A 9,437-nucleotide genomic window follows, 5' to 3' on the forward strand; every position below is an offset into this window, starting at 1 on the left:
TAAAAGAGAACCAGTAGGCTTTGTGATATAACAAACACAGCTCATGATGAAATGGTTCATTCCCTATTTACAAAGGGTAATAAAATAAGTTCCCACAGAAGATTGGTAAATCACGAGGCAATCATAACTCATATTAATGAACATAGATTATTTGTTGTATATTGAGCTGAAAGTATGCAAGTGCAATCCAATTCCCGCTGCAATAAGCATTTTTAATCATTTGACTGAAAGGCATTTTAAAATGCTTTACCATTTGGATTCTCCGAGATTACCATGGATGCCATATGGCTGGGGGATCTGCTGCTCTTCAGTTTGTTTACCCTCTCCAGCGTACCTGTCAAATTTTGCATAATCATTACAATTGACCAATTATATTAACTTCTTGCATCCAGTCATTCATCACTGTATATTCAGTTATTTAATCATTTTGAATTTGGCCCTTTTGAACGGTCTTCTCTCAAATTATCTATTTTGAAACGTTATTGGTTTGCAGTCTGGCTGGAGCTAATTTTGTATATATCATTCATGATCATGGTGCCTGAATTCAAATAAACCAAAAAAGGTATCCAACTTACAACCTGCAGTTGTAAATCCCATAGAAGGCATTGCAACAAAGACTGTTTAATTGGGAGAGCACCTATATGTATATCTGTCCCTTTGAAAACTTTTTTTAAATATGGGCAGGACCATTTAGTCTGTTTGGTGTTTTTATTTCACTTTCATTCATATGTCTCTCACTGATATATATTTTGCAACACATTAAAACATGAAACCGCAAAAAACTTTCAGTTTTAACATCATGTCACACATTGATAAATGCAACAGATTTAATTGGGGATTTGTGTGGAACAACTGGTGGTCAAAACATTGACAGACAAAACCCTATCTTATTGTAAATTCTATCTTAAAACTAATTTGTAGATGCAGATCTTGAGCCTTTTGTAATTTGTTCCAAGTTGAAGGGCCAATTAACTGGAACAACATTTATTTTCATCAGCTAACTCTGCCTAAGGCAGCCAATAACATCCAATAATTTTAACGTAAGTGATGGCCATTTGTCTCCTGGACAGTGTTGGTATTTGGCACACAGGTAAAATGGAAGCTGACTGAATTACAACTGTAAATACCTTTAATGGTAACGTCCATGCTAGAACGCGTTTTCTCCCAGTAAAATCCTCCACCTGTCTCTATGGTGGAGCTCCTGTATTTGGTGTCGTGTGGTTATTTCTCCACAGGGTGATGCTGGTGTACTTCCAACAAGAGGCAATGGTCTCTCCTGGGTCTTTGCTCAAACAATGTGCTGCTACCTTCATGGTGTAAACAGCGAATAAATGGATGTCATATTTTAGTCATTTGGGTTTATTAATAGATCTTATACAAGTATAATGCCTTTATTAATATTGTTATGTTAGAATCAGCAATCTCTTAGACTGAAACTAACCAGTGCCTTTCAATAAGTAATATGATTGATTACGTAACACTCTTGCACGTGATTTGTCTTTTGTTTATGGATATAAGTTGCCACCAGATCCCCTACTGTAGGTTAGCATCATACATACACCTATTGTATGCCGCGAATAAGAACTAACATTGTTTAATAAATTGAGAGGTGGAAAAAATTAACACTCTCAAATGTTCACACAAATCATTTTGTGTAAGTGAAGCAATTCCCAGAGCTGCACCCTGACAAGTAAATAGTGTAGGCTCCAAGGACCACAGTGAAGATATTTTGCTAAATCATTTTAATTTCATCTAAACGCTCCATCCATTCACACAGAATTTGAAACAGAAGAAAGAAATCAGCAGAAACATAATCCTGCAGCCTAATTTGCATTTGTCTAAGGTACTCTGCCTGCACTGGAAAAAATAGGAAATCTGCCTGCACTGGAAAAAATAAGAAAATAAATATGTTGATTCAATGTACAATTGTCAGTTACCCGGCTGCAATAGTATTTTGAGTATCCCCGCAAACTCACAACAAAAATGTTATTGTGTGTGTAAACATTTCTGTTGGGCAAACTCACAATCCTCTTACAGCTGGTAGCCTTACTGTTGTATGTTCATCAAAAAAAGTATTCATCTTATTTTTTTTGGTGTGTGCCACAGCTGAGCCTAAACGCCAACTAGAATACTGTACCCCTGTGTGTCAAAGAGGCCCTACTGAACGGAAGCCTAAATCTCTAGTCTGGAGCTGTTAGATTATAGCAGAAGAATGGCCCAGGGAATAATATGGTCCAGACTGATAGGTAACTTCAGGCTTTTATTTGAAGCCGGATTCATAGACCGTGTTATTTAAAGTGCCTGCCCTCCATTCTAGCTCAGCGATCTGATTTGAATCAGACTGGCAGGCCCTCCTGGCCGACAGGTGACAAAGCTGCTCTCCGCTGCCAGCTGGTGGTTGCTGTTTCCTCCTCACAGATTGACTGCTGTGCCGAGGACCAGCTGAGAGTGACCTTTCACAACGGTTCCATGTGGGTTCTGATACATCACGCTTGATAAGTGCTGGTGCTGAGCGTGTGGGCTGAGTGGCCAGCGCGGTTGCACCTCCTCTCCACTCTGCACCGTGACTGCATCGCGTCATGCTGCCACCTCCGTGATTCTGGGGATAGGGCCTCCGTCCATTGTCTCTCTGTGATAATTTCCTGGCTCTACCTTAAATAGGTTAGAACTGAACGGAACAAGTGACCTTTATCATCTTGTTGCATTATGTGACTTTTTGGAGACGGCCTCTCCGCTCAGTGTGTCGAAGGTGAGTGCCTTCGACACACTGCTAATCATTTATCCTCTGAGAAGCTAGTGAAATCTATGATCAGGGAAATACCATTGCGTGCCATTGTGTTATGTTTTTCTCTATATTCAGCTTAAACCACTTCAGTTTCCTTTGCAACTTATTTGCAGTAGTACAGGCCATTCTGTTTAGCTTTTTGCTTTACTCCTTTAGCATTGGGTTGTTGCACATACAGTCAAACTGCATAAACGGGTTAATCAATGTTTTTTTTTTATATATATTTTTGCCCTTCAGTTGGTAGAAGATGTTACTTTATTACTAGGTAGGAAATCTGCTGTTAGGAAATCACAAACGCCCAAATTCAAAAAGTCTGGGTATTTCTGTTATCAGCCACATGTAGACAACGTTTGCCTGTTGTATATCTGACTGGTGCACTGGTCTTTGTGAAATACGTCACTTATTTTCTTTCTTATTTCCTCCGTTTAGTTCAGCGCATGTATATCAGATTTCAAAGAGAATCAATCTTTATATTTAAAGTGATTTCCAACTCATGGATAGTGTCAGGACTTGTAGATTAGCTTTCTAAAATTCTCCCCTGGGATCCATTTCAGTAAACAGGCATTTCATTTGGAGCCATGCAGGTCAACATATCTGTCTGTGATTTTATTTAGGCTATATACGATTATAACTGAAACAAATGACTCATTTCCTTCAATGGTGAATGCAGAATCTATGCTTTGTGTTTTCATTGGAAATTTAGGGTACAGTTATTTCAGGCCTTGTAGATTACATCGCCTGAAAGAATATTCTATAATTGAGTCATAAAATGAGATCACAAGATTACATTTTGAGAGCCTCCGATAAAGAATAATTTATCACACATTTGTTGACTTGTCTGTTTCCAAGAACAGCATTAATATATGCGCTCTAAAAGATAGACTGGGTTTTCTTTTAACGAGAATGTATCTTTTGTATCACTGTGTTTCTCAAACACAGCTTGGACATGTCCTACATGGCGCTGTGCTCCCTACACATTGAAATGAAGTGTAAAATGTATGCAGTGGTAATAAATGTGGCCCCAAAAGTAACTGGGATAAGGTGATGTCTGTACCCTTGAGCCAGTAGGACGGACATTCTCTCCGATGGAATATGGGGGGCACTGAGTATGTCAGAAAGATGTCCGGGCAGGGATCAACAATGCCCTTGTTATTTGTGATGACTCCTCAAAGTGTCTGCAGGACACCATTTTGGAGGTGATAAGAAAAAACCTGAGAAGCGGAGAGTTTCAGAGAGCAGCTCATGGTCAAGTTGGAACCTCAGAAAATAAATCTGTACAGAGCAGGGAACTAATTTCTTTTTGGTGCCATTGGGTCAGGTATACAAGCTCCAAGGGATTTTGCAGGATTATGACCACCCCTTAGTAACAGCTCTCCCCCTGACCACTGGCTTTAGCGACAGCGGTCCAAGCAAAGCCTCAGCTTTTCCCTTTTCACGCGCTCGGAATGTGGATGTGTGATCACTGGGAAACATTCAGTGTAGGAAAAGGGGCCAGGTGTGCAGAACCTCTGCTCTCTATGCCAATGGGACGGATGGATTGGAAAGCACCGCAGGGAGGAGAGCTGTATGAGATTGGCCCAAAGATATAGGCACAATAGTTTTAGACAGTGGAGCACGGGAGCCTGCTAGTTCTCCCTGCCTGCCTTGGTCGTGTACCTTGCCAGTTCATATCTTTCCTTAATTGTTTTAGCTATTTACAGAATATATCAAAGCTGGAATCTGTAGTAGTTATTTGGAACAAAAAAAATAATTCCCCCTGATTGAACAACCTAGTACGATAGAGCAGCAGAGTCTGTACTGCATGTACAGTATATACTGTATATATACAGCTCAGGAAAAAATTAAGAGACCACTACAAATTTAATGCTTCTGTTCCTCACTCAAAACCTTCCTTTTCAACTTTTTTGGAAAAAGGTGCAGTGGTCACTTCATTTTTTCTGGAGTTGCATATATATATATATATATATATATATATACAGTGGATATAAAAAGTCTACACACCCCTGTTGAAATTCCATGTTTTTGTGATGTAAAAGAATGAGACAAAGATATATCATCTCAGAACTTTTTCCACGTTTAATATGACCCATAATGTGAACAATTCAATTGAAAAACAAAAAATAAAAACCTTACAATAACCTGGTTGCATAAGTGTGCACACCCTCTTATAACTGGGGATGTCGCTGTGTTCAGAATTAACCAATCACATTCAAACTCATGTTAAATAGAATAAGTCATTACACACATGCCATCATTTAAAGTGACTCTGATTAATCACAAATAAAGTTCAGCTGTTCTAGCCATGGTCCACAGAGAGCTTCTCATTGTTGAAAGATATCATTCATGAGAAGGGTACAAAATAATTTCCAAAGCATTAGATATACCATGGAACACAGAAAAGATAGTGATCATCAAGTGGAGAAAATATGGCACAACAGAGACATTACCAAAAACTGGAAGTCCCTCCAAAATTGATGAAAAGACAAAAAGAAAACTGGTCAGGGAGGCTTCCAAGAGGCCTACAGCAACATTAAAGGAACTACAGGAATTTCTGGCAAGTACTGGCTGTGTGCTACACGTGACAACAATCTCCAGTATTCTTCATATGAATGGGCTATGGGGTAGGGTGGCAAGACGGAAGCCTTTTCTTACAAAGAAAAACATCTAAGCCGGACTGAAGTGTGCAAAAACAAACATCAAGTCCCCCAAAAGCATGTGGGAAAATGTGTTATGGTCTAATGACACCAAAGTTGAACTTTTTGGCCATAATTCCAAAAGGTATGTTTGGTGCCAAACCTTCAGGCGTCCGTTAGAAAGCTGAAGATGAAGTTCACATTTCAGCACGACAACCACCCAAAGCACACATCCAAATCCACAAAAGCATGGCTTCATAAGAAGAAGATTAATGTTTTGGAATGGCCCAGCCAGAGCCCAGACCTGAATCAAATTGAACATCTGTGGGGTGATCTGAAGAGGGCTGTGCACAGGAGATGTCCTCGCAATCTGACAGATTTGGAGCGATTTTGCAAAGAAGAGTGGGCAAATATTGCCACGTCAAGATGTGCCATGCTAATAGACTCATACCCAAAATGACTGAGTGCTGTAATAAAATCAAAAGGTGCTTCAACAAAGTACTAGTTTAAGGGTGTGCACACTTATGCAACCAGGTTATTGTGAGTTTAATTATTATTATTTTTTTTAATCCTTAAAGATTTCTGTTTGTTTTTCAATTGAATTGTTCACGCTATAGGTCACATTTATATATTTATTTTTAGCAAATGTGCTTTAGGCTTCCACTGGCACTATTTCACCTAACGTACATTTTAGCTTTAAAGGCCTGTGGTGGATAATCTGGCGATCCATAGGTTTTACTCCGGTCCTTAATGTATAGGTTTATAATAAAGGTTCACCTCACTGTTTGTCTATTGTTTGTATACATATTTTTTGATCCACCCTGTATCCAAATAGTGTCAGGTAAAATGATACTGTTAATCAATGGAAATAATATCTTATTATGTAATTGGTGTTTGGAGAATTTCCTCAATAACAATGTCTCTGTGTTTTCCAGTCTGCAGCTCTACTGTGCATTCTTCTGCCAGCTGTTTATTTTGTCTCTACCTTGGCATGGTTTTATGAACTGTGACAGCTGATGTCTGAACAACCAGTCAAAGAAACTGCTTCTAATGAGGAGTCTGCTCCTTGAGAGACAGATGCCATCATATCTTGAATAAAGTTATTCCCCTGCTCCCGTTGTGGCATAGCGACTCTGACAGCCACCATATACTGCATGTACGCTGGTGACGGTCACCTGGGAAGCTATTCTGAGATCCACTCTCTGTTTGCTTTGCAAAATAAAAAGGAATGGGTACTAGAGGGGAGGTGTCTGTAAAGATTACCCAGATGCTAAGATTGTTGATTAGGGAAGGCTGGGCACAAGAGATCCTCACACAGAGGGTTAATTTGCTTCCCATTTTTTTCATTGCTATACAGTGTTTGAAAAGTTCAGGTCTCGCAAAGTCTAAAGAAAATTGCAGCTGCTACAGTAAAGCCGAATTCGGGTGGTTTATTTAGTAAATGTTCATGTTGCCATGTGGTTCAGAATAAAGGGACATCTGAGAATAATGCAGCGAGCTTAAATGCCAGGAGAGGTCCACTTAGGAACACATTTATAGTGACATGTGAAATTAATAAAGGAAATTGAGATTAATTTATACACGCCAGCCTTAGCAGGCACATCAGCATAACTGTCAGGCAGAGGTCACATACAACCAGTGTCTATGAGGAGGTCCTGAGCCAAGTTCAAAATTGCTTATTTTCCAGCTTTGCCCCACGATGAAGTCAGTGTTCTCTGTTGTTGGCAGAATACATCTTTCCCCATGTAAAGGTGTAAATCAGCTATTTTAATACACCCTGTTAGCCCTTGCTCATTGTAAATAGTCGGTCAGCATGCAGGTGATGTAATATACCACCCACCGGGATAACATGGAAACGTCTGTGATAGCTGAGCAAAGATCAAACCTTGTATTTTGACGTACATGTATAAGTCATGGGTGTTATATCACAGGCAGTTTGGTGGCATGCCTTTTAGATCCTCTGACATTGGTGTGGATTCTTGAATTTCGTTAACCTCTTGTGGAGTTTATTCCAAATGGCAAACCTATTTCAATCGTAGTGCACTACTTTTGACCAAAGACATTGCACTGTATAGGGTGTCATTTGGGATGCCGCCATGCGTTTCAATTTAACTCAACAATCCAACTTATCTGATTGCACGAACTAGCATCTCTGACCTTTAACTCCTCTTTGTTTAACCAAACAAAAGATTCTGTACTCCAAGGAGAAGTTGATTCTTTTTGTTCTCGATTTAAAGTCACCCAATTTGCCATCCAAAAACAGAGTCAATTTAAATTGTGTTTCTTCATTCAATAACATCACCAATCTGCAGGGGAGATCTGAGGAAACAAATGAATAAATTAAGGGAATTAATAAAAATAAATAAAATGTAGGGAATTACAACAAAATATAAAAATAAAAAGAGGAAACGGATTAGCCAGGTCATTTTCTCCGTCAATTAAGATCCCTGAGGCACTCTGCAGGGAAAGTGGAATTGGTGAGAAATAATCTACCTTTTGGCCTTTTTAAAAACAAAATCGTTTTTTTTTTCAAGTGAGAAGTAGACATGGTCTGAAGCAATTTGCCCAAGCACCGCAATGCCCACTTTACACACACACACACAAATAAACACCCACACAGAGCGGACAGCCGTTATCTCCACCCACCATCAGTGATCCTTGATACCGTGGCCCCACAGGGGAGTGTGCTCAGCTGCGCCTGTGGTACCCCCGGTTCACCCACGACTGCCAAGCCGTGAACAACTCCAACTCCATCGACACGTCTACTGATGACACCCAACCGTCGTAGGCCTGGTCACCAAGGAGATGAGTCAGAGTGCGGGGAGAGGGATAGAATGCCCGTGCTGCCGGGAGAACGACCCCCCCCCTCCCTCGGCACTGACGAAAACAAAGGCGCTGACTGCGTTCTAGGGGCAGACGAAGACGAGTGACCACGCCACGGCGGTGCAACCCGACTCGGATCGGGCTGCTCTTCAGAAGGCGTTAAGGGCGCCCCCCGGTGGGTGTCCGTGGCACGTGGCTGGAGCCGGAGGATTTACATTGACGAGAGAACTCTGATGACGTTCAGCCACCCATGCCCCAGCCGGTGGACCTCTGTGCCTGTCTAATAAGTGGGATCAGTCCAGACAATCAACGCCTTTATGGAGTCACTGAAGAGGTTCTTCCTCCAGGCCATATTTCTGATGAACAGCCCCTTACTGGAAGGCGATACTCTGCCCTGCACCTTGAAGGCCCGCTAGCATGCAGTCTATTTATGCGGTGTCACTCCGGATCTACTGTCTCTTCATGTCCATGTTGCTCATACATACAGTGAATGGATTTATTGCCACTCCCGAATGGATCTTCTAATGCATTGTCTTCATCCTGACGTAGAGTATTCATTGCATAGCTCATCTAACATATCCATCTACTGAACTGCCACCAAAAGCTCATATTTATGTATATATTCTTGCATTCCGGAGAGTCCTGTATATTTCACTTCACTTTCTGTTCTCTTGACTTCACTGTAATGTTTCATAACTTTTTTTTTGCCTTCCCCTTTTTGGTGTTGTTTTTCTTTTATTTCTTCTTGCAAAATTTTTCAGAGCTTGAGACCCAAGCAAACACTGACCATTACACGTGTCTATTGATGATCATACATTTTGAATGTATTTTGATTTGATTTCAGTTATTCCTGATTGATTCCTGTTCCAGCAAACATGACCTGCCTGTTTGAATCAACATAGCGCCTTTCAAGTGACAAATGTTGACATGCGTGGGTCATTAATGTCACGATGATGTCAATTGAATGGTGGTAACTGAGCCATTCAAAGTACTTTGAAATACATCATGAACATTGATACGTTTGACTCATCTGAGCTCATGTCATTAGCTCCTCAAATTAATTATTGAGCAATTGATTGATTGGTTTCTTATGCTTTCCTTAATGTAAGATTAAATAGACTGACTCAGCACTGGTGTCTTTAGTATTGATTGTGGAATACTGTGTCCTCCTAATCAATGCACTTCAGGGTCTAACA

This window comes from Esox lucius, chromosome 18 (genome assembly GCF_011004845.1).
Source record: "Esox lucius isolate fEsoLuc1 chromosome 18, fEsoLuc1.pri, whole genome shotgun sequence".
Classification (NCBI taxonomy): domain Eukaryota; kingdom Metazoa; phylum Chordata; class Actinopteri; order Esociformes; family Esocidae; genus Esox; species Esox lucius.